Here is a 25,682-nt window from a genome sequence, read left to right on the forward strand (position 1 = left end):
CTGAAAAGACATGGACTGTAGGGATAGACAGACTGAACTGATGGCTTCAAATCAGGGTTCAGCTATTTATTAACTATGTGACTTTGGGAAAGCTTCTTAACACTCAGAGTTCAAGTTTCCTACCTGTGATATGAAAAGTCCCCAGAACAGTAAAGACGTACTGTGGAAGTACTCACAAAATTACGGCCCATCTTCTGGAAAGATTGCATGTGCGTTTGTATATGCACACGGACACCTACATTGTATGAGGGGCTGTATGGAAGACAGGAGACCTTTAATGGCTTTGCTTTCAAGGAGTTAAAATTGTTGCTGGTAAGACAGTCCACCTCACCAGAAATCATGGGAGAGACATAAAATGTAGCATCTATCTCCTTCCCCTGAAGAGTTTCTTTGGTTTGGTAACAGTGACAGAATCTTCAGATATTGCTTTCCACAGTTCACATTATATTGTTTTTCCATGGCTGGTTTCAGTTTATATTAAGGCTCCCTCAAAATACATAAAGTTTCCTTTTAAACCTCATAAAATTTCACCTGTGGATGTTTATTGCCAACAGGATGTGAATTACGTCCGTTTGGTTTTGATAGATTTGCCATTATTAAACCTGAGCCCCCATTTCCCACCAACCTTGTGAAGATGGCTGGGCTGCCTTCTGATTTAGCACAGGGGGGCTCTTCCCTTTGTCCCCCAGTGAATAAATATTTCAGCTCCCTGGCATTGAGCTTGGATTGTGCACAGTGACTCCTACTCCCAGGCTCCTGAGGTCCAGGAGTTTGCCCCAGCTCTGGGCAGCGGATGTTCTCCATGAAGGTCATCCTAAACCCACTGCAGCCTCCAAGGTTCCTCCCAGATGCCATTCCCAGGAATCAACCCACTCCTGTTCTCTGACCTGCACAAAAGGTATTGACAAGAGATGACAAGGATGTTAGAGATATTCCTGCTGAAGTTAAGAGCAATTCTCTAGTACATAAAAACAATCCAAAGTAATTCCTTCTACTGACCTCAGACTCATATCCTTGGGACATTCTCCCATTGGCACTGGTCCTATATGAGAGTCCTATAAATATTTTGCAGAAAGACATCATGTCACTCCTTTAAACTTCTCTTTTCCAGGCCAAATTCCACCACTTCATTGCATCCGACTTTAGAAATCTGGTTTCCAAACTCCTTGCCAAGCTGGTTGGTCCTCGTTAGGATTCCCATTTAGGTGTGTGTCTGCATCACACTGGAGTCAAGAAGCATCTTTAGGGGTAGATATCAATCTTCATGACTGAAGAACCTTCTTCACAGGATGAAAAACAGAGCCTGGTGGAAGGGAGGCCCTCTAGAGGAAGCCAGAGAGTGCTCAAGGTGCACAGTGAGTTCACATCCTGGCCAGGTGAAGGCCAAACCTGGCAAGTCCAAACAGGCAGACAGAGCCCAAGGCCAGAAAATCCAGAGCAATCTGAGGGTCTAGGTCACAAAGTCAAAATCAAGGAAAAAGTACAGAGATACCAACTGGGATAATGTGAAAGGAGGAAGGGGCCACCTGCAACTGGAGGTAACTCAAATTCCCAAGGCTCATACATAGGGGATTCTGGGTGCTGGATATGATTGGCCTGTGGGAGGCCCAGGAAGAAGCTGGGGAAGCAGGTCTGAATCAAGAACCGTTGTTTAGTTCTGAGCTCCAGCAGAAGGTAGGGCCAAAGCTGCTAGCCTCTGCCTTATCTATATTAGGATTTCTTTGCTTGGAAGGGCAGACACCTAACTCATCCTGTTCTTAAGCACAAAGGAAACTATTTGGTTCATGTTAACTCTGAGATACTGATACTGAGGGTAACTCCTGCTTCAGAAACTACTGGACCCGGGTGACTCTCTCTCTCAGCTCTAAGCTGATACTCCTCTCAGGCAGATGTTTCCACGAAACATGGAAGAAGTGGTAGCTTCCTTGCAGCTTTCAAGCTCTTCCTCCCCAGCTTCAAATTCAGCTGAAGATTAACTTATGTTTCCTAAGAATTCTAACAAAAAGCCCCAGAAATGGGTCATGTACACATTTCTGTGGCTCAGAGTTGGTTGACTAACCATGTAAGGCAGAGAATGATGGAGAAGTGGCTCCCAGGAGGAAATGAGGGTGGATCTGGGTAGCAGAGATGGTAGATATCTGCCATCTGCCTCACTCCAAATTAGCTCTGGGTCTGGGGATACCATACCCAAGGTGGGGCAGTGGGAAGAACTGGCAGGGGCAATGGATTGAGGTGTCTGCCAGTTGGAAGCCTTCCTTTTTGTCCCACTCAGCCCAGCACTTCAGACATGGTCCAGCCAGTGAGGGGCACAGTGGGGCCATCTCCATATTCCAGCCTCTGTCCTTCAACAAAAGCCCAGGCCTGGACTGCATGTGCCCTTCTGATATTTCAACACTCCTATTGGACATCCAGGTATCCTCTGCATGTCACCTGTCATTAAGGCACTCCATCCCATCCTTTCTTAGCTATCGTGTTGTATATTCAGGCTTTTGCTTTAGTGCTGTCCTTTTCCGACATCAGGGGACATCTTCTGGGGTGAAGAAAGAACATTTTAAGCAAACTTGCTGCTCTTCCTCTTTCTCTTCCTCTGAAAATACTGACAACAAAGCATCATCATCATTTTAAAATCCAAGGCTTGGCTGGGTTTGGTAAACCAGGGTCTGACTCAGACATCAGTGCCAGCGCTGAACTCAGCTCGGCCTGGATCCCTGCTGGGTTGTTTATCTTCCCGCATCATAATCTCAGCACTCTCGTGTGGAAGCTTGTTGGAAGCGGGGCGCTTCTCAGATCAGGGGCTTCTTGGAGAGGCAGAGTGACTTCATCCCCTACCCACTCCCCCAGGCCTCCCGCCTTCTTCTTTTTGGACAAAAAGAATCTTGTCCTTCCCTGTCCTCCCTTTCAACCCTTCCACTTCTTGAGCTGGAAACTTTCCTGACAAAGTCAGAGGTGACATATCATATATGGGTCACATTCCCATGTCTCCTCTTCTTCTTGGCTACCCCTAGGCTAGAGAGTCTGGAAAACGTCAAATGATTCAGAAAGTGAGCTGAATGGGTTCTTCATGCTTCACGTTTGGTGCCAGGGAGCTGAGCAGCGGCTGATGCAAGAACTGGACAGAGGGGAGTTGGGCCTAAAAAAAAACTACAAGATAAAAAGAACCTAACCACAGCTAAGGACTCCCACACAAAGTATTTAGGAAAGGTGCTCAATGGGGGCCCATGCATGTCTGTGGATCTTTAGTTGCTGCTGGAAGACAGGCAGGACAGGGCTCTGCCCGCAGGACGTGCTCAGTCAATGCTTACCCAACCCCTCTCTGTTCCTGGGGCCACTGAAAAGGGAGTGATGACATCAGGCAGCTGGGACTGTTGGAATGGGGCTCAGCAAAATTTGAGGGTATGGACAAATGTCATTTATATCCATAAGTGACAAGCAGGAAGCTATGGAGAAAATGCCCTCATGAGGCAATGACTTCCACCCAGACTATTCTTTGACACATTCAAGAGTCTGTGCGCACCCCTGTGGTGATGACAGCCTGCAGGCATGGTCTTTGGGAACAGGCAGCCCCATCAGTGGAGAAGACTCCCTGGGTCACTGCTGACTCCACCATTCTTCATGGGTCCCCCATGACTCCCCCTTCATTCCATCTACACAACCCCTGTCCACTGGTTTCCAAGATCCCGCCCCATGCTGCTCCCACCCAGCTCCCAGTCCAGAGGCCATCTCGGGTTCCCCTGGGGACAGGGGCTGAAGCAGGGTGGTCTGGTCTTGCCCATGCTCTTCTCAATGAGAGTGATAAACTCTTCATCTTGTTTCCTTCAAGGGTGTCCCCTTTGGTGTTATGAACCTTTTCATCTTTCAATAAAACCCTCCTTGCAGAAATGAAAAAAAAAATTGGTTTTCAAAATTTTTAAATTTGGAACTTAAAAAAGTAAACATGGGCTTTTTTCCCCCTTTGCATTCCTGTTTGAAAAAATCTAAATTATCCTCAAAATAACATAGGTGTCTTGAGGAGGATTAAGATTGAGAAAGTGTAGGGGAAAAAAAGCACAAAGACTGATTATTTCAATATGTAATTACATTTTCATTCTCATTGGTTCTTTGTAGCCAAATGATTTGGTACAGGAAAGTGACCTCCACAACTCTCTCTCTCTTTTTTTTAATAACAGTTTTACTGGGATGTTTTTCACATACCATGCAATTCAATCATTTAAATGATGTGGTTATATATATTTATCATATTCAGAGTTGTCATAAATAACCTTTCAATACAAGTATTGGTTTGGGAGGACTAGATACTGGAGTGATTCTTTTTTTAATTCTATAAAAAGTCCTATTCAAACATACTAAACTGCCCCACATAAAATCCAGCCCAGATGTGTTTGCCAGCACCTAGCAACATCTGCTCCACTCTGTTTTAGGAGAAAAGGGACTTCCCATTCATTAATGAGCCCAGCCCTTGGCATAGATATTATGTAATGTTCACAAGAAGCTTCACCCTCTAGGGGAGAGTATTATCCCCATTTTTCAGATGCAGTAGCTGAGTTCAAAGTCACCCAGCTGGTAAGTGGCAAAGCTAGAGATTTTCAGGCTATATGCACCCAAAGCCATTCTGTCCACAATCCCTTCTCCTGCCTTAGATGGCTTCTGAGGGCAAGAGATGGCATCAGAGTTGTTTTTGAAAAGTTTCTGAAATTAGGTTCTGAACTTCTCTACCATTCTAGGAACCCCTCAGAGGAAAGCTATGCCATAGCTGGTTTTCTCAAAACCTGGCTTTTGAAATCATTAGTTCATCTGCTATAGTCCTAGATTAAAACTCCAGAAGTCTGGGGAAGACTTTTTCCTGGGGCCTCCCCCAAAAGGAACAGACAATATAGCCTAGTGCCATGGCCTCAGCTCACGAGACCCTAGGCAATGAATGCTTCCAGAATTATTCCAGTACTGCCCTTAGTTCTGGGCACTCAGCACCCTGAGCAGAGGGGCAGACCCGGGGGGATGACCTGAAGCACTGTCATCCTACAGGGTCCGGAGCAGAGGAGGGACAGGTCTGCCTGCACCCGGGCTGGGAGCCCTCTTCCCTCCACCTCCCCGGTCCTTTCTTAGGCTTCTTGAACCCTTTGATGTATTTCCTTGGATCTCCCTGCCTCCCTCTTAGAACTTGCTCTTGTTCCTTTCCGTTCCAATGAAGTCCTCATGGAAAAGGTTTAAAAGATTGATAGTACCTCTTGTTGGTAAGTAGGAGAGAAAACAGTCTCATATAACATTGGTGGGAATTTGAAGTGTTTAACCCCATTTGGAGGGCAACTGGCAATATCTGTGAAAAACTCAAGTAGGCAAAACCATAGTCTCAATAGTTTTAGTTAATGAAGTTAATACTGTGGAATTACCTGCAAAATTGTGCAAAGATGTATGTATTAAGTTGTATATTAGAGCTCAATTTGTAATTAAATATTTAGAAACAACGTAAATGTCCATCAATTATGTAAATGGACCTAGCTGTATCAAAATACTATGTATAAACCATGAAAAAATGTAGTGCTCTATGTATTTTCATAGAGATATTCAGTCTGGTCTGCATATAAGTGGTTGAGAGCAATAAGCATATTATACTGTTTAACATTTATTAGCAACTTCCTATATGTCAGACACTTGCGCTTTCATTTGTAGTCTTATTTTTCAAAACAACCAAATGAATATTATTGTTGTTCCTGTTTTCCAGAATTATTCCAGTACTGCCCTTAGTTCTGGGCACTCAGCACCCTGAGGTTTTACATAAAATTGACAAATCCCGCCCTGATGCCATACAGCTAATAAGTAACTAAGCCATGGTGGAAACCTGGGTCTGTCTTACTCCTAAGCTTCCCAGTGTCACTGCATTTCTGTAGAAAATATGAGGGAAGTGTAAGTAAGCATTGATGTTGGCATGAGCGTTGAGTAAGCGAGATTTGCTTGGTGAACTTTATCTTTCAAGACTTGCCAGGGGTTTACCTTCTCTCCTGCCATCCCAGGCAGAGTTAATGATCCCTTCTGGGGTATTCCTAGGCTGCCCATGCATCCCCTGACTCTCCCTCACCAACTTCCATCTTAGACATTGCTTTCCGTGTTCATCACCAGTTACTACACTGTCTGTCCCTGGGGGCTGAGTCTGGCTCCTTTGGTTTTATACCTCAGTCCTGGCATAAAGCAGATAGATGATCCCAGAACATTTGTTGAACCTCTGCACGGAGATCAGACACACTGAGCCGAGGGTCAGAAGGCCAAGTTCAGGTTCAGGGTGTCAAGATGATGTCCCTATGGCTATTCTAGGGGAAAGGGCCTGCCGGGCAGACTAGGCAGCTACATCTACTACACCGACCAGAGTTCCAAGCCCCAGAAGGAAGCCTTCTGCAGGGCTAGAGTAGATTTGCTGGGAAACTAGGAAATCTAAAGCTTCAGGACACCTCAAGGTCAGGTACCTAATTTTGCATGTGTAATTTTGTAGCTTTTACCTTAGAGAGGGTCCCCCAAATGGCATAAGTTTCAAACTCCGCCAAATCTGGATCAGCCAGGTCCAGAACTTTCCTCTCTCCTACAAGTATGGCTTCTCCTCCCCTTTTCCTAAGGCAATCCTTTCTTTCCCAAAAGCTCCTTTAAATGCCAGGTTTCTCCATTCTGAATGTACTGCTCATCAGTCACCTTAATCGTTATCTTCCACACCTCAAAGCAATGTTCCCCAGGAAGGTAGATTGGGTGTCTTGGGCCTCTGAGAGTGTTCAAACGTTTCAGGAAGCCCAGGGGAAGAAGCACATTTATCTGCCATCAGACCTCAAAGGTCAACTTAAATGTCAAGTGGCATCACACCAGGCTGCAACTGTACCTGCTCATGTGGGGACACTGAGTGCTGGTGCTCATCAGAAGCCTGGCTGGCAAACATATTCATCTATGATTAATTAGAACATGAAGAAACAAAGGCATCTTAATGGGTCATTTAAAGAAAAGTCATTTAATTGCTTGGAGACCAAATCTTTCAAAAGCAAATGTTTAGGGAGAAGTGCTAAGAGGCAAAAATACTGGGAATTACTTCTTTAAACCTTCAGCCTCCTTAATGATTAGCCTTTGCAAAAGCAGAGCGGACCCCATAGCCAGCAGTGAGCAGTTCTGAGGACACGAGGTTAGACTGAGCAGAAAACAGATACCCTCCTCCCAGGTCTGGTCCCTCCCAGTGTGGGGCCCCTGAAAGGTTTGCTTGGAGGGAGACTGATGGCTTTTGCTTTAAAGAAGTGATCACCAAATGGCTCCTGCAAAAATCCCTTCTGCAACCCTGGATTCTGCCCACAGAGCCTGACCCGCATGGTGGTGGAGAAGCTGTTTTTGTGTGGCATCTGGTTTAAGACTAGTTCGTCTTTTCAAAACTCTCCCCTCTTAGCCCATCTGTCAGCCCCACATTATCTACTCTTTGGAAATGTTCATTGGCCTGAAGAAAAGAGCAAGAGAAGAAAAGGAGAGCAGAGTAACAGAGTGATAATGCAAAGGAAAGAAGTGAAGGGAAGACAGTAAAAGAAGGAAAAAGAGTTGGATGAGAGAAGGGAGAAGAGCCTGAGTATGATGAGTGACACCAGAAAAACAACAGTAAGGTCTGAGAGAGAGGCAGCCACAAACCAACTGTACATTTTAGAAACGCTCAGGAAAGGAAATGGGCCTTCTCCACTGACTCCCACTAAAGCCCCACAGTCCCTGGCAACCCTCCCCTCCCTGGCCAGGCCCAACTTCCCTTCATTCCTAGAACCCCCTCCCTCCAACATAGGTTGGTAGTTTCTCCCACCCAATTCGGGGAGTCCTATGAGGTGACTTTGGTCTTTCAGGATTGTGGTGGGATTTTGCAAACCCCAAACAACACATAGGGGAGCAATTGCTCAACTGATTCCTCAAATACCACCACCTGGGGTAGACATGGACCAGCTGTTGAACAGCTGTACCACATCAGCCCTCTGCACCAGAGGCGGAGCAGAGCTACAATAAAATAAGATAAAGAGGAACCTCCAGGGCAAGATGCATGATGAGAGCAGCAGCAGAGCCCAGCAGAGCAGCAGCTCAGGCCCGTGGCCTGGCTTCTCTTCATCTTTCCAGTTTTATTATAAATACACTCATATAAAAATAAGTACCACTCTACTTTTGAATAACACTTTATAATTTAAGCATGTTCCTGTGTATTATCTCATTGGATCCCTTAGCATTTAAAATTGTTTAAAAATTAGCTAAATGTCAAATGCATTTATGTTTCCCTACCTAACCCACATATTTTCCACAAACACTGTAACTTTCTAATAAATCCACACAAGCAAAAAAAAAAAAAATTCCTTTCACCTTTTTCTCTGTCTTTTCTAAAGCAGCCTTCCCCCCTCTGGCCAGTTGTCCTGACACCATAATTACAGGTTTTTGCAATTTGCTTTCCTGTTTACATCTCCAAGATTGTAATCCTTTATTCCCTTTTCTAATTACCTTCAGAAATATGTTTCTTCTTTGTACCTGTGGCTTGCTCCTTTACCTCCTCCTCCCATGTTAGCTTAGCCAGCTGTCTCCAAATTCTTTCATGTCCAGAGGACATTAGCAGCACAAAGATAGAGGCTGCCAAATCCCTCCCTCCCTATATCCCTCTCCCCATGGCTGCCTTCTGTTCCTAAATATTATATTGTCTTGAATCCAGCTCTTCCATTACTAGCCAGATGACCTTGGAAAATTTACTTAACCTCTCTGAGTTTTTATTCCCTAAATTGTAAAATCAAGATTCGAATAGAACCAGCCCCATGGGCTTACGGGTAGGACTTAAGGAGCTGATGATCCTAGGTACCACAGAGCCTTGTGCCTGGCAGGGGTGGCTGCCCATCAGCCCCACGCTCTCCATCACACCTCCACCTCTATTCTCACGACTAGGAGTACAGTATCAGAAGAACATCTGCCTATGGCATCACAAGACCTGTTTAATTCCAGATTTTGCCTCGTTAGAAAGACATTTATTCTAGTCTCACTTTATACCTGCATAAAATGGGGATAATAAAAATCTTCTGTATATAATTTAATTTGTGCTTTATTATCTCATGGGATCCCTTAGCATTTAAAATTGTTTAAAAATTAGCTAGCTGTTAAACGCATTTATAATTTTCTCTACCCAACCCACATATTTTCCACAAACACTGTCTATTACTTTCTAATAAATGCAGCACATACAAAAAAAATCTTTGGTTTTCAGGAAGTGATCACTGAACGGCTCCTACAAAAATCCCTTCTGTAACCGTGGACTCTGCCATCAATCAACATGACTGTAAGGATCAAATGAAGGTGTGTAGAAGTGCCTTCTAAACTCACATGTGATACACCAACACAATTATTAATTATTAATGATAAGACATTCCCAATAGTACTGTTATGTCCTACATGAGAAAATTTCCTGTACATCCTGTTTTATTTAAAGCAGTAAAATATGAATCTAAAATTCACTGCTTACCATTTAACCATTTTTCAACCATTTGTACAGTTCAGTAGTGTTAAGTATATTCACATTGTTGTGCAAACAGTCTACAGAATTTTTTTTATTTAAAAACACTGAATTAGGGAGATTTTTAAGAGTCCTTATCCCTTTAACACCAACATCTACAGTGTAAGAGTTATTACCCTTCAGCGATTTCTTCCTTAAGCCCTGGAAACTAAGGTGTGGCATTGTGCCTCTGCTGGAGCGGCCATGTAAGTTAGATAAGGTTCTGTTCATTATAACCCTGGGAAGGTTTAAAAGGCTTCTGCTGGCTGAGCCCTGGGCCTGCCCCTTCTTCGATCCAGGAGCTGGAATATCCCTAACAGCTTCTCTTTCATGTAAACTTATCTGCTCTTTGGGGTCATTGCTCTAACGGTGGGACCTTAACAATCTCCTGTAAGTGGAAACCTCGGCCAGAAAATGTTGTCTCAGACACCTTGTTTTCCAAGATCAATTCTATATGATCATCTTTTAGGTTTCTGTTACTTTAAGTTTTTGGCTTCTTTTTGCCTCTTCTCAAAGTGGGCACTCACACTCTCTCTGGGCCCTCAGAGAAGAACTCCTATTCTGTTAGAGAAACTGTTGGCAAAGAGCAGGGACTCTGAAGTCTGATGGTCAGAACTGGACACTGGCTCTGGATGACTGGTCAGAGTTACTTTCTCTGTCTTAATTTTCTTACCTATACAATGGGTATAATAATATCAGTCATTTTTACCAGAGAGAGTTTTTATTAAGATACAGCAACTGAGAATAATGGACAAGGAATTTCCTCCCAGAAAGCAGATCCAGGGCCTACCAATCAGTTGGCTACCAGAGTAGGAAGTTCTCTTTTCTAACCAGCAGGATTTGATATATTCTACGCTCCAAAGGTATTTCCCACTTTTCCCTGCTTTGAGTTGAACTGGGGTTTTTTTTTGCAGTTCTTTGGTTTCTTCATTATCTTTGTATACCAGGTATGTTGGGGCAGATAAGCTGCCTTTTCAACTGACAGACTATGGTCACCAGGGGCACACACAGACCTGATAAGGAGTTCTGCACGGTAACTGGAGATCCTGACTTGGAACTGGAGGAGACTTTGGGTTTTCTTCCTTGGTAATGGGGGTGGCGGGTGAGAATACGTAAAAGAATAGGAGTATGCAGGGGTGGTGCAGAGCCAAAGGATCGGCTATGGCAGATATCATTCAATAGCTTATCAGTATTCATTTTAAGTTACCTTCTGGTGCGCTTTTGCCAGTGCAGAGGTAAAAGTGCAGTTCTCGATTTCCTGGCTTGCTTGCTGCTACACGAGACCATGTAATGCAGTCTGGCCAACAAAATGTGGATTAAAGTCCACTAGGGAAGTCTAAGCTTCCTGAGGAAAAATTCAAAGGTTTCTAAGGGGAAGGCCGTACATCTTTTCCCCTTCTGCCTGCTTTGAACATGGATGCAGACGCACAATTAAAGTCACCATCTTGCAGCCATGGGGCAGCCAGCAAGAAGATGAAAGCCAGCAGGCCAAAGAGGGAGAGAAGAGAAGGGCCTGAGTTCTCAGCAAGATGCCTGGGCAACTGCTCCCCTAAACTACCCACTCCTTGAAATGTGAATCTCCTATTTGTTTAAGTCATAGGTGGGTTTTTTAATTTTGCAGTCACCTGCAATCCTAGCTTGTATAAGAGCAGAGATATTACAATTTTTAAAATTTAATAACTATCCGAAGAGAGTGGGATCCCTTGAAGCCCTAGGGGATGTGAGAGGGGTTGGCATTTGAGCAGTGAAGAACTGAGGCGATTCTGGAACAGAAACAAAGAACATTCTAGTCACCCAGGGGCTGTGAGCTTTAGAAGAGGATGAGGCATTTGTCTTTCGTGCAAGAGTTAATTTGAAGACAAGATACTCCTTGGAAATGGCCAGTGTGACCCTTTGGGAGACTGGGCCCAAGACATAAGTGTAGAAAAATGGATTAGCAGAGCAACACTGGGACAGACCAACTCCTGAATGTACTTCAGGAGAATTTGACAAGGTGGAGTAAAGTTGAACTGCAGATGATATTGAGATATTGCATGTTCATTAAACTATGCTTTAGTTGTTGCCTATTTTGATAATTGCTATATTTTGAGTATTTGGGGGAATGGGATTGTGTTTATTTTTTCCCAAATATTCTTGGTCTTATTTTCATTTGAAAAGCATCCATTGTTTCTGCACAAAGAGAAAAATCAATGCTCTGAAAGTAGGCATGGTGCTGCTAATGGGTCTCCCAGGTAACCTGCCAAGCTGGAGCAGAGATATGGAAACTCTAAGGATAGGAAGGCTGCAGAGTTACTGTGTCCACCTAGAGTTTTCACAAGCTCTCCTTCCTTGAGCCACTGATTTCCTTTCCGATGGCTGTCCATTGGTTTAAATTAACACCGCTCTGCTGCACCCATTGGTCATTGTTACATACTTTGCTATATTTGTAGGAAATTGTGTGGTCCTCAGCAATGTGGTTACAGGACCCAGGAGTATGTACCCTCTCATCAGCCTGATGACTGCTGCTTTCTTCAGCAGTGATGTCTGCTGTGGTCATTTGCAGGGCTGTCCTTGAGCGGCTCTGGGAGGCAGTGTGCATTCTGGACCTCTCCCTCCTGTGTGCGGTGCCCCAGCTTTCTCTTTGTCTTCTAAAGTATCTGTAGGTATTGTTCTTTCTCTTAATTAATCTTCTCTACCTTCACTTATCAACCATGACCGTGTTTATAGAAACTTTCCTCATTTTTTCTTTGATTTTTGCTATTTCTGCTCCACTTTCTTCCCTTTTGTAGGGGAAAAATATTCTTCATTGACAGCTCCTGAGCAAGGGGAGAGCTATTCTGTTATTTAAAGTCCTTGGCTTGGTGCCTCCCTTTGAGCATTTTTTATGTATTTTTAACACATCCTACTTCTTTATGGCATCGTGAAAAGGAGCAAGTCTCCTCTCCCCTTAATGATCCTTTATATTGTTCTAATTTCTTCCTGTTCCAATAGGAATTTGCATATTCTCTATTTGATCTTGCTAAGTTTCCAAGATTTTGAGAATTCCATTTTGATCAGGAGAGAGGATCTTGTTCATTACCTCACTTTTATGAGCCATGTACCTTTGGGTCAATCACTTAGCTCTAGGCCCCTCCTTTTTTCCATTTATGTACAAGGATAAACATACTTTACTAAAAGGCAAAGTGATGGGTAAGACAATTTCTCAAGCAGCTTTACTGCTTTCACACATTTTATGATCAGAAAAGAGATGACTTTCATTTTGTAAAACCTTTTATTTCATGCATATCCTTTTTTTATTAGCCTGTTTCTCACTTCTCTTTTAATAAGTTTATGTCATTATTGGGATAATAAAATTTGTTTAGCACTTACAGTATTCAAATACCTTTCATATGCATTATCTACCTTTGTTCCATTGCTAGCACATCTAACTAATAAGCCTTGAATTCTGTATCCTTAAAAGTTGTCACATAAAGTACAATAATGCTTCCTCTCTGTTCATCCACTTTCCCCCATATCATTATATCAGGAACTCACTGCTAAGTTAACACATGTATCTTGATCTTATTTTTTTTTTAGGATATTATACAGTATTACTACCATAAGGTATTATGGCTATATAATATTCAACTGTATGGGTGTACTATAATATATCTAAGCATTCTCCTACCAGTGAGATGATTCGTTTTAATTTTTTCCTATCATAAATAATACTGCAATGAATGTACTTGTATGTATATATTCATGCAATTATTTCTGTAAGATATTTCCTAGAGTTAGGATTACTGCTTCTAGGATATGCTTACTCTTAGTTTAATAGCAGTGAGTCTTGAATCTTTGCATCCATGCAATACTTTTTAACATCTGGCTGTGTCCCTCATCCACATGGCAACTGAATTCTTCTCTCTACATTTAAAATATGGCAATGTCCTAAAATAAATATGCCCTTCCTTTGATGCAAAAATTCTAATTCTGGAAATTTATCTTATAGAAATAATTAATGGTGAGTACAGATATTAGCTATAAGAATTAAAAAAATATATATCATTATTACTAAGTATCTATTATTTGCCAGGCATTGTTTAAAGTGTTTTAAATAAATTATTTTGCTTAATTCTAACAATAGGTTTTGGTGTGGATACTGTTATTAAACTCATTCTACAAATGAAGAAACTGAGCTTAAAGAGATTAAGTAACTTTCTCAAATATACACAGTCAATATGCAGGGAGTCTGGGAGCTCAACTTACAAAGTGTGTCATTAGAAGCCACAGGTTTAACCCCACTACATGAACTCCCTATAGCACAGTATGTAATAAAGAAATGTTGGAAATAGCCTCTCCGATATTAAAGGAATGGTTAAGTAATATGATATGTTTATATGATGAATAGTATATGGAATCATTAAAACTGTGTTGCTCAAATTTATTTATTGTTGCCCATGCACAAGCTATTCCTGACATGTTGATTATTTAAAAAGATATATTGTACAACAGTCTAATGATGATCCCATATTTATTTTTATAAAAGGTGAGCGGACCAGTTCCTCTTACATGAAGAAGAGTTAGAAGAAGAGAAGATCATCTGTGTTTGTAGGATTGAGAGTATTTTTAAATATCTTTTTAACTTGCTTATTTCCTCTGATTTTTTTCTATAATGATCATGTTACTTCTGTAATAAGATTAAAACTAAGACTTTTAAAAATAATAAAAAAGAGATCCAGTTTTGCCAAAAGGATTTTTGTTTTTGTTTTTTACAAATTGCAGAAAGAGGTCTGATGTTGTCGAAATGCATTTGAATTTCCAAAGAATTTATTTGACCTATTTGATATTTTAGCTTGTTTTGGGTATTATGCATAAATTAACATAAAATGAGCGGCTTGTTTTTGCTTTTTTGGGGGAAGTCATGAATATTTTCCAAGTCTGTTATTTTACTTTTCCTTTCTCTTCTCATCTTTACTTTCTTTTCCACATTCATTTGTGTTTCCAACTAGCTCCCATAGCTTTTGAAAATCCACATTCCTCTCAGGGCCTAACTCCCATTTTTGGAGATGTTGAGCTCTAACTCACTTTTTGGCCTATTTACCCATCTCCTGACCCTGCAGAGTTTCTATGGAATCTCTTAATTCATTCTGTAGGTAGCTAATTCCAACAACTGCATATATTTAACTACAGTTTCACAGTTCAAAAGTGCCTTCACATGGAGTAGGTCTTTACAGGAAGTAGGAAAAACCTTATGAATACCATTTTATAGAAGAGAAAACTGAGCTTTATCAAGTTTGACTTCACTAAAGCCACATATCTAGCAAGAGGCAATGCTGAAAGCAAAACCCAAGTCTCCTGATTCCAAGCCCACTACCATCCCATGCCACCTCTGAATAGTTTTAAAAGGCCGCCAGAAAGATAACAGCTATTTCCCAGATCTAAAGACTTATATCTCCGTTGGGTAAGCAAGTTCTTTTAACATGCAAAATGGGACCCAGGCAATATTACCAAGAAGGCAGTATTGGGTTGAAGGCCACCCTTGTCCCGGGCTTGGAGCAGGCACAGAGCTCTCCGTGGTGCTGAGATGGCTTTCCTTGAGCCCATGCTGAGCCCTTGGGCCCTTGCCCATCTGGCCTGCTCTTTACCTGGCCATTCTTGCTTCACTTACTCTTTTGAATCTCCCTGCCTGCTCTGTCACACGTTGCGTCTGTTTCTCTTTTCCATTACCGCACACCAGCAGTCTCAGGATCAGTACTGCCTACTGGTCCAGAGTTCCATAAATGCTCCAGCAAAACCTTCCTCTACCCAATTGCTATTTTTGAATCCAAGAATAAACTCGGCTCCTTGATAAATAATCATTTTCTCTATTCATCTTTAGCCTTGAAAAATGAAAATCAACCTGTGTTCAATTTTTCTCTTTAGCCTTCTGCATATTTGTGCCGCTTGTTCCCTGGGTATCTGCTTTCAGTCTTGCTTTGCCTCTATTTGTGTTCTCATCTTTTCTCCTTCAAGTTCTTTTTTTCCACTTAAATTTGCCTTGTTTGTTTCTTCCTTGCTTCTCAGGCTTTATGCAACACTCTTTCACTACCACTTTCCTTCTTCTGAGTTTTCATTTCCATCAATAGTAGACCAATATGCTTCTCAGCTTTAATTTGTCTTCTCTGGCTCAGTGTTTCTTAATGATGGTGCCACATCTACCTGAATCTCAGTCCTCTGTGGCTCTCACTAACATTTAGATTTCTGGGCTCCATCTCTGACCAATTCTTCTGCTTTGGCCTGGGGACCTTCTTCTGGTTTCCTTTCTTATGGACAAGGAAACCCTCATCCCCAACAAAGCCCTGACCAGCACATGAGAGAGTGGATCTGGGCTCTGCCTTTCCAAGACCTCACGCTGCCATGCCTATCAGTGCCTATTTCTGCTCTTCCACTCTCTGCCCCCAATTGGACTGTGTATGGTTTGTGACCACACTGTGCTCTCATATTTATCACCTCCTGCCCCTCCTTCCTCCCCATCCTCCTCTTTGTCCTCTACCATAACCCCACTTTCATCTCCTTGGATATTCTGCTCAAATTGCTCTAGTATTTCCTATAACTCTAGTATCTAGCTCGAACGACTCTGTATTTCTATAGCATTTCCTCCCTCTTCTATTATTTTCTTTATTATTTCTGGGGGACATGTGTTTTTATCTCAAAAGGTGCCATTTATAAGGCAAAACTAGTTTGGTTTCAAGGATAAAGTCATGAGAGAAGTGAAACTTATTACTGTTCCTTTCTAGCAGCTAAGGAAACTATGATCTGGAAAATTTTATGTTCTTGTCAGTGACAGAGGTAACACTAGAAATGTGGTTTGAAGACTTTACGTAGCAACACAACCCCACAAATACTCCCTGAGTCTCTACTTTGGGCAAAGCACTGAGGCAGGCATAAGAGACACAAGCATGGAGAAAACTGCCCTCTGGTTTCCTGAAGCTTCCAGTGGTCATGAGAGAGTTGAGAAATGCCCAAATAACACAACACCAGTAGCTGTGGGAAGTATTTCCAGCTCTAAAACATTTACTCATGCAATACAAGGACCTAGAGGAAAGAGGGTATACTTGAATGCTTTTAACTAGGAGGTACAGAGAGATGAAATGGGGAGGATTCTTGGGTTGTGGGGTTTGATGAGGGCATTGAACACCATGTAGAATTTCCAGTGGGAGTACACTGCATGTTTGGAGACAGCCTGGGGAATTTCAAGCTTGGGGGTTGAAAGATTTGAGAAGTAACTGTAGGGAGCTAATGTGAAGCCACCTCAGGTAAGGACTTCAACATCAAACTAACTTGGAGGTGGGGAAGTCTATAACTCTTATTATTAGACCAGGCTGCCTTCACATGCATAGTATAAACACAGAATCCTAACTATCACTTCACAAATAATAGCACAGATTTGGGCACATGAAATGGAGAGCTTAGCAACAAGAGGATGAGACAAGCATGAGAGTCCCTGAGCAAGGTGGTGGCATCAGTTCTGGGCACCAGGCAGGGAATCAACACTTGAGCAGTTGCCCTGAGAGGGCAGCCCTCCATCTCAAAGAGAGCGCCTACAGTGGCTGCTCAGGGCTTGTATTAGCTTCCAGTGAGGGTCCTGGAAATGATCATGTGTATAGCCTGAATCTCAGGGTCTTTGCTGTTCCTTCTCATTGTAGTAATGGTAAATAAAGGTTTCTATAAATGCCTCAACCACTTGGGCAGTGAAATGGGGGAGTGTGGGAAAGGTGATGTTTAAGTACAAGGCAAAGCACGGACTTTTCTAAAGCATGTATTAGCAGCATGTGGCTAAAAATAGCCACCTGTTCCAGGTTGAATTCCAAATTGGAAGAGCTCTTCACATACCATATTCAAAAAACATCTATCACCCAGTAGCCATGACAACAGGCATCCCTGAATAAATGTGGAGAGATGTTTTTGGAATGGGCTGGGAAAGGAAGTGGACATGTTAGCCTCCAGATATGGGGTGAACCTTTCTGTTCCTCCCCTGAGTTGAAGCCTAATCTTTCTTTTCTATTTCCAAGCACTTCTAATTTTGCACAATCATTGGTTCTTGTTTTCACTGAAGAAATAGCTTCTAGAGCTAGTTAGAGCATTTCCAACGGGCTGGGCAGGGAGTGGAGATGGAGGAGAATGGAGTCAGATATCCACTGGCATGAAGAGATGTGAAGGGGGCCACATGGCTGGGTGAGCCCTGGGAACTTCTGGAGAAGGGAGTGGTTCAGAATCTAAAATGCTATTATTGTGCTGTTTGCATATTTCCTTTGTCACTGATCCTCTTAAAATGTATTTGTCACTTCATATTGACAATATTAAATGCTGTGGATCTGTCTCATTTCTATTGTTCTTTATTCTCTGCAAACTCCTTGAGGGCAGGGAGTCCTCCTTCTAGCTCCCCACATAGCTAGAAGACTCCAATCTGTCACTGTTGCTAGCATGATACAGCAACATGAAATTCTCTTAGGACTCAGAATGCCCACCGAAAATTTGTAGTTAGCCTTCCATCTGTCAACATCCAGAATCCCAAATTCTGACAAGCGGTTGAAATGTGTTAAGCAGGACTCTGTTATGCAGGTTCTCCTTAAAGACAGTTGTAAATTATAAATGAGGCCATTCGAATTATTGAGGATAATAAACACTCTTAAGTGAATGAATAAACAAAAATGACCAAAGATGCCTGGGATGACTTTGGTGATAAGAGCAGAAATATAAGAATGAAAATAGCCAGAATCTCCTGAGTGTGCTCTCCTGGTGACTGACAGCATGAATCAGGCAGACATTTGACCCCTGGAGGGAGCAGATTAAAATCAGATTACTATTCAGGTGAGGAGTCAGCATATTTTTTCTGAAGATTAAGTCAGGAGTCCTTCTGGCATTCATGAGATCTTCACTAGACAACATCTGAAAACTCTCTAGGTTCCTCTAAAAAGAGCTCTTCATGAGCACACAGTTTTGGATCCCAGCTAATAAGGTTGCTGAGAGCCTCTTTTCCCTGGTATTCTCCTCATTGCCCTCTTGCTCACCCGGTGAAGCGTATGTTTACTGAGTACATACACCTCAGAGTCCTTCACAGGGCATGAAGCTCGAGGCTCTGCAGGCAGAGGACCATCCCTCCATTCACTCATTCAACAAGTCCTCCTGTAGTGCCCCTGCGTGCCTGGTGCTGCGTGGTCCCTGGCCTTGTAGACTGTTAGTGTGGGCAAGAATGGAGTGTTGTTACTGTTAGGATGGGGCCGATGACGACAACCACCCCAGCTACAGCAAGAGCACTATACACAGCAGTTTAATGTAAAAGTGTATGACCTGTATTTTCTTATTTTCTCTACTCTTTGAAAAAAAAAAGTTTAATCCTTTTAATAACCAGTTCTATGATTGCCAAAATACTAATTAAAAAGGATAAACACACTCTCATGTTTATTGCAACATTATTTCCTCTATTTTTGATGTTCTAGCATATGGGGCCTTGCTGACCCTGGAGAGACTGACCAGAACTAGCTGATGACTAGAGACAGCAAATGACTCCCCTGTGAGTGAGCCTTTTGTATGCAAACCGACCATTCCAGAGCCCATACCTGCCAACTACCTCCTTTATGGAGCTCTCACAGGTTGAGCCACTATCCCCAAGCCACTGTCACCCCTGGGGTCCGTGTATCAGGTGCAGTTCCTACCCCCTGCGGAGCCTGCTGGAATTATCTAAAGTAGCCAGCCCTAAACGGAGTAACCTGCCTACCCTGCCTCTCCCATTCTGTCCTGGAAAAACCACAATAAAGGCTCTTTCATGTTTTTCCCTCACTCCTGCCTCCTGACCAGCCCTGGTGCTTCCCTGTGCAGCCCTGTAGGACATCAGTGCCCTCTCCTCTTGAGAACTGGAATAACCTATCCTGCCAATGGCAATTGTCTCCTGATCTGTTGGCATCAACACCCCTGAAGAATAATAAAACCTACACTTCAAAAGAGCAGGAGCTCCAGTCTGGACTCAGATCTCCTGGATTTAAACTCAACTCCACCACTTACTGGCTATGGGATATGGCCTTAACTTTCCATCTTGAAAATAGAAACAATAATGTCAACTCATTGGATTGTTAGGAGGATTAAATGAGATAATCCATATAAAGAATTTAACCTACAGTACCAGCCATTTGTGAATACTAAATAAACATGAGGTTCAGATATGTATTTGGGAGAAAATAGAATGTGGAGCCCATGCCTCTTTTTTTTTTTTTTGTAGATAATTATTTTTTATTGAAGGGTAGTTGACACACAGTATTACATTACATTAGTTTCAGGTGTACAACACAGTGATTCAACATTTATATACATGATAATTCTAGGTACCAGCTATCACCATACCAAGTTGTTACAATATTTTGACTATATTCCTTATGCTATACATTACATCCCGGTTACTTATTTATTTTACAATTGGAAGTGTGTACTTTTCTTTTTTTTTTTTTTGTGAGGGCATCTCTCATATTTATTGATCAAATGGTTGTTAACAACAATAAAATTCTGTATAGGGGAGTCAATGCTCAATGCACAATCATTACTCCATCCCAAGCCTAATTTTCGTCAGTCTCCAATCTTCTGAAGCATAACAAAGAAGTTCTTAAATGGAGAACAAATTCTTACATAGTGAATAAGCTACATAGTGAACAGTACAAGGGCAGTCATCACAGAAACTTTTGGTTTTGCTCATGCATTATGAACTATGAACAGTCAGTTCAAATATGAATACTCATTTGATTTTTATACTTGATTTATATGTGGATACCACATTTCTCCCTTTATTATTATTATTTTTAATAAAATGCTGAAGTGGTAGGTAGATACAAGATAAAGGTAGAAAACATAGTTTAGTGTTGTAAGAGAGCAAATGTAGATGATCAGGTGTGTCCCTGTAGACTATGTGTTAATCCAAGCTAGACCAGGGCAATAAAACATCCACGTATGCAGAAGATTTATCTCAGAACAGGGGGGGTGAGGTTCTAAGCCTCACCTCTGTTGATCCCCAATTTCTCACCTGATGGCCCCCCTGCGACTGTGCCTGTCTTAGGTTGTTCCTCCCTTGAGGAATCTTACCCGTCTCTGGCTAACCAGTCATCTTCCGGGGCCATACAGGGAAATGTTAAGTTGGTAAGTGAGAGAGAAGCCTTATTGTTTGAAAAGGTTAGCTTTTTACTTCTTTGCATATTTATGCCCTGTGGCTTCTATGCCCAGCATTTGTCTTGAGGTATCTTTACCACTTGGAAGAATTATGATACTCGGTAAATTTGATATGAGGCACGAATTCTATTAAAGGATTGTAATTAGAAAGGAAGAAGAAAAGCTATAGAAGTAGCAGGTGGAAGAAAACATGGGAAGATTGATTATTTCTTTGACATATCTTCTTGTAGAGTAACTTCAGCATGTATAGGTTTTAAACTACTAATTAAATTGCGCACACACATTAACATAATAGGAGTATAGTTACATAACCAAAGCATATCTGTAATTACCAGCCATCTCCAGTGAAACCAAGAAAACCAGTTAGGCACCTTAGGCATTTGTGAAAACTTATCTATGATATGGTGGATATTGTCCAACTGAACTTGAACAGTCTGAGAGAAATCAGACAAATTAAAACAACCCATTCCTGGGGAATGTTCACATCCCTTATGTTCTTTTAACAGTAAATAGTCTGTAGTTGTAAGATTTTGGAGCGCTACAATTTGCACTTCTCCTAATTCTTGGTTGAGTTCCAACAGTATAGATCCAGTCAAGTTTGTTGTTTTACTGTATGCACAGGCCAGCTTAGATATCTCCTTCATTCCCATGGCAAGTCCAGGAACTGGTGGGATGAGTGCATCTACAGCTGTAGCAGTGCGTGGATCTTTGTTGGGGTTTTTTGATGATCATCTTCTGGCATAATTCTTCCAGAGAGTGCTGATGTTGGAAGTTCTTTTTCATATTGTATCTTAGTTCATTTTCGGGGTAGCCCAATTAGGCTTTGATCCTCTGTATAAATACAAACAGACCCTTTGCCTACACTTTTATATGCCCTTTATACCCTTGTGTAGAGCTCATTGGAGGTTACCACACAGGAACTGTCCTTTTTTTTTTTTGGTATCACTAATCTACACTTACATGACAAATATTATGTTTACTAGGCTCTCCCCTATACCAGGTCCCCCCTATAAACCTCTTTACAGTCACTGTCCATCAGCATAGCAAAATGTTGTAGAATCACTACTTGCCTTCTCTGTGTTGTACAGCCCTCCCTTTTCTCCTACCCCCCCCATGCATGCTAATCTTAATAACCCCCTACTTCTCCCCCCACCTTATCCCTCCCTACCCACCCATCGTCCCCAGTCCCTTTCCCTTTGGTACCTGTTAGTCCATTCTTGAGTTCTGTGATTCTGCTGCTGTTTTGTTCCTTCCATTTTTCCTTTGTTCTTATATTCCACAGATAAGTGAAATCATTTGGTATTTCTCTTTCTCCGCTTGGCTTGTTTCACTGAGCATAATACCCTCCAGCTGCATCCATGTTGCTTCAAATGGTTGGATTTGCCCTTTTCTTATGGCTGAGTAGTATTCCATTGTGTATATGTACCACATCTTCTTTATCCATTCATCTATCGATGGACATTTAGGTTGCTTCCAATTCTTGGCTATTGTACATAGTGCTGCGATAAACATAGGGGTGCACTGATCTTTCTCATACTTGATTGCTGCATTCTTAGGGTAAATTCCTAGGAGTGCAATTCCTGGGTCAAATGGTAAGTCTGTTTTGAGCATTTTGATGTACCTCCATACTGCTTTCCACAATGGTTGAACTAACTTACAATCCCACCAGCAGTGTAGGAGGGTTCCCCTTTCTCCACAGCCTCACCAACATTTGTTGTTGTTTGTCTTTTGGATGGCAGCCATCCTTACCGGTGTGAGGTGATACCTCATTGTAGTTTTAATTTGCATTTCTCTGATAATTAGCGATGTGGAGCATCTTTTCATGTATCTGTTGGCCATCTGTATTTCTTTTTTGGAGAATGTCTGTTCAGTTCCTCTGCCCATTTTTTAATTGGGTTATTTGTTTTTTGTTTGTTGAGGCGTGTGAGCTCTTTATATATTCTGGACGTCAAGCCTTTATTGGATCTGTCATTTTCAAATATATTCTCCCATACTGTAGGGTTCCTTTTTGTTCTATTGATGGTGTCTTTTGCTGTACAGAAGCTATTCAGCTTAATATAATCCCACTTGTTCGTTTTTGCTGTTGTTTTCCTTGCCCGGAGATATGTTCAAGAAGAGGTCACTCATGTTTATGTCTAAGAGGTTTTTGCCTATGTTTTCTTCCAAGAGTTTAATGGTTTCATGACTTACATTCAGGTCTTCGATCCATTTTGAGTTTACTATTGTATATGGGGTTAGACAATGGTCCAGTTTCATTCTCCTACATGTAGCTGTCCAGTTTTGCCAGCACCATCTGTTGAAGAGACTGTCATTTCGCCATTGTATGTCCATGGCTCCTTTATCAAATATTAATTGACCATATATGTCTGGGTTAATGTCTGGATTCTCTAGTCTGTTCCATTGGTCTGTGGCTCTGCTTTTGTGCCAGTACCAAATTGTCTTGATTACTATGGCTTTATAGTAGAGCTTGAAGTTGGGGAGTGAGATCCCCCCTACTTTATTCTTCTTTCTCAGGATTGCTTTGGCTATTCGGGGTCTTTGGTGTTTCCATATGAATTTTTGAATTATTTGTTCCAGTTCATTGAAGAATGTTGCTGGTAGTTTCATAGCGATTGCATCAAATCTGTATATTGCTTTGGGCAGGATGGCCATTTTGACAAAATTAATTCTTCCTAGCCACGAGCATGGGATGAGTTTCCATCTGTTAGTGTCCCCTTTAATTTCTCTTAAGAGTGACTTGTAGTTTTCAGAGTATAAGTCTTTTACTTCTTTGGTTAGGTTTATTCCTAGGTATTTTATTTTTTTTGATGCAATTGTGAATGGAGTTGTTTTCCTGATTTCTCTTTCTGTTGGTTCATTGTTAGTGTATAGGAAAGCCACAGATTTCTCTGTGTTGATTTTGTATCCTGCAACTTTGCTGTATTCCGATATCAGTTCTAGTAGTTTTGAGGTGGAGTCTTTAGAGTTTTTTATGTACAGTATCATATCATCTGCAAATAGTGACAGTTTAACTTCTTCTTTACCAATCTGGATTCCTTGTATGTTTTTGTTTTGTCTGATTGCCATGGCTAGGACCTCCAGTACTATGTTAAATAACAGTGGAGAGAGTGGGCACCCCTGTCTAGTTCCCGATCTCAGAGGAAATGCTTTCAGCTTCTCGCTGTTCAATATAATGTTGGCTGTGGGTTTATCATAGATGGCCTTTATTATGTTGAGGTACTTGCCCTGTATTCCCATTTTGCTGAGAGTTTTTATCATGAATGGATGTTGAACTTTGTCAAATGCTTTTTCAGCATCTATGGAGATGATCATGTGGTTTTTGTCTTTCTTCTTGTTGATGTGGTGGATGATGTTGATGGACTTTCGAATGTTGTACCATCCTTGCATCCCTGGCATGAATCCCACTTGGTCATGGTGTATGATCCTTATGATGTATTTTTGAATTCGATTTGCTAATATTTTGTTGAGTATTTTTGCATCTACGTTCATCAGGGATATTGGTCTGTAGTTTTCTTTTTTGGTGGGGTCTTTGCCTGGTTTTGGTATTAGGGTGATGTTAGCTTCATAGAATGAGTTTGGGAGTATCCCGTCCTCCTCTATTTTTTGGAAAACTTAAGGAGAATGGGTATTATGTCTTCCCTGTATGTCTGATAAAATTCCGAGGTAAATCCATCTGGCCCGAGGGTTTTGTTCTTTGGTAGTTTTTTGATTACTGCTTCAATTTCGTTGCTGGTAATTGGTCTGTTTAGATTTTCTGTTTCTTTCTGGATCAATCTTGGAAGGTTGTATTTTTCTAGGAAGTTGTCCATTTCTCCTAGGTTTCCCAGCTTGTTAGCATATAGGTTTTCATAGTAGTCTCTAATAATTCTTTGTATTTCTGTGGGGTCCGTCGTGATTTTTCCTTTCTCGTTTCTGATACTGTTGACTTGTGTTGACTCTCTTTTCTTCTTAATAAGTCTGGCTAGAGGCTTATCTGTTTTGTTTATTTTCTCGAAGAACCAGCTCTTGGTTTCATTGATTTTTGCTATTGTTTTATTGTACTCAATTTTATTTATTTCTTCTCTGATCTTTATTATGTCCCTCCTTCTGCTGACCTTAGGCCTCATCTGTTCTTCTTTTTCCAATTTCGATAATTGTGACATTAGACTATTCATTTGAGATTGTTCTTCCTTTTTTAAACATGCTTGGATTGCTATATACTTTCCTCTTAAGACTGCTTTTGCTGCGTCCCACAGAAGTTGGGGCTTAGTGTTGTTGTTGTCGTTTGTTTCCATATATTGCTGGATCTCCATTTTGATTTGGTCATTGATCCATTGATTATTTAGGAGCGTGTTGTTAAGCCTCCATGTGTTTGTGAGCCTCTTTGCTTTCTTTGTACAGTTTATTTCTAGTTTTATGCCTTTGTGGTCTGAAAAGTTGGTTGGTAGGATTTCAATCTTTTGGAATTTTCTGAGGCTCTTTTTGTGGCCTAGTATGTGGTCTATTCTGGAGAATGTTCCATGTGCACTTGAGAAGAATGTATATCCTGTTGCTTTTGGATGTAGAGTTCTATAGATGTCTATTAGGTCCATCTGCTCTACTGTGTTGTTCAGTGCTTCCGTGTCCTTACTTATTTTCTGCCCAGTGGATCTATCCTTTGGGGTGAGTGGTGTGTTGAAGTCTCCTAGAATGAATGCATTGCAATCTATTTCCCCCTTTAGTTCTGTTAGTATTTGTTTCACATATGCTGGTGCTCCTGTGTTGGGTGCATATATATTTAGAATGGTTATATCCTCTTGTTTGACTGAGCCCGTTATCATTATGTAGTGTCCTTCTTTATCTCTTGTTACTTTCTTTGTTTTGAAGTCTATTTTGTCTGATATTAGTACTGCAACCCCTGCTTTCTTCTCACTGTTGTTTGCCTGAAATATGTTTTTCCATCCCTTGACTTTTAGTCTGTACATGTCTTTGGGTTTGAGGTGAGTTTCTTGTAAGCAGCATATGGATGGGTCTTGCTTTTTTATCCATTCTGTTACTCTGTGTCTTT

This window comes from Manis pentadactyla, chromosome 2, assembly GCF_030020395.1.
Source record: "Manis pentadactyla isolate mManPen7 chromosome 2, mManPen7.hap1, whole genome shotgun sequence".
NCBI classification, from domain to species: domain Eukaryota; kingdom Metazoa; phylum Chordata; class Mammalia; order Pholidota; family Manidae; genus Manis; species Manis pentadactyla.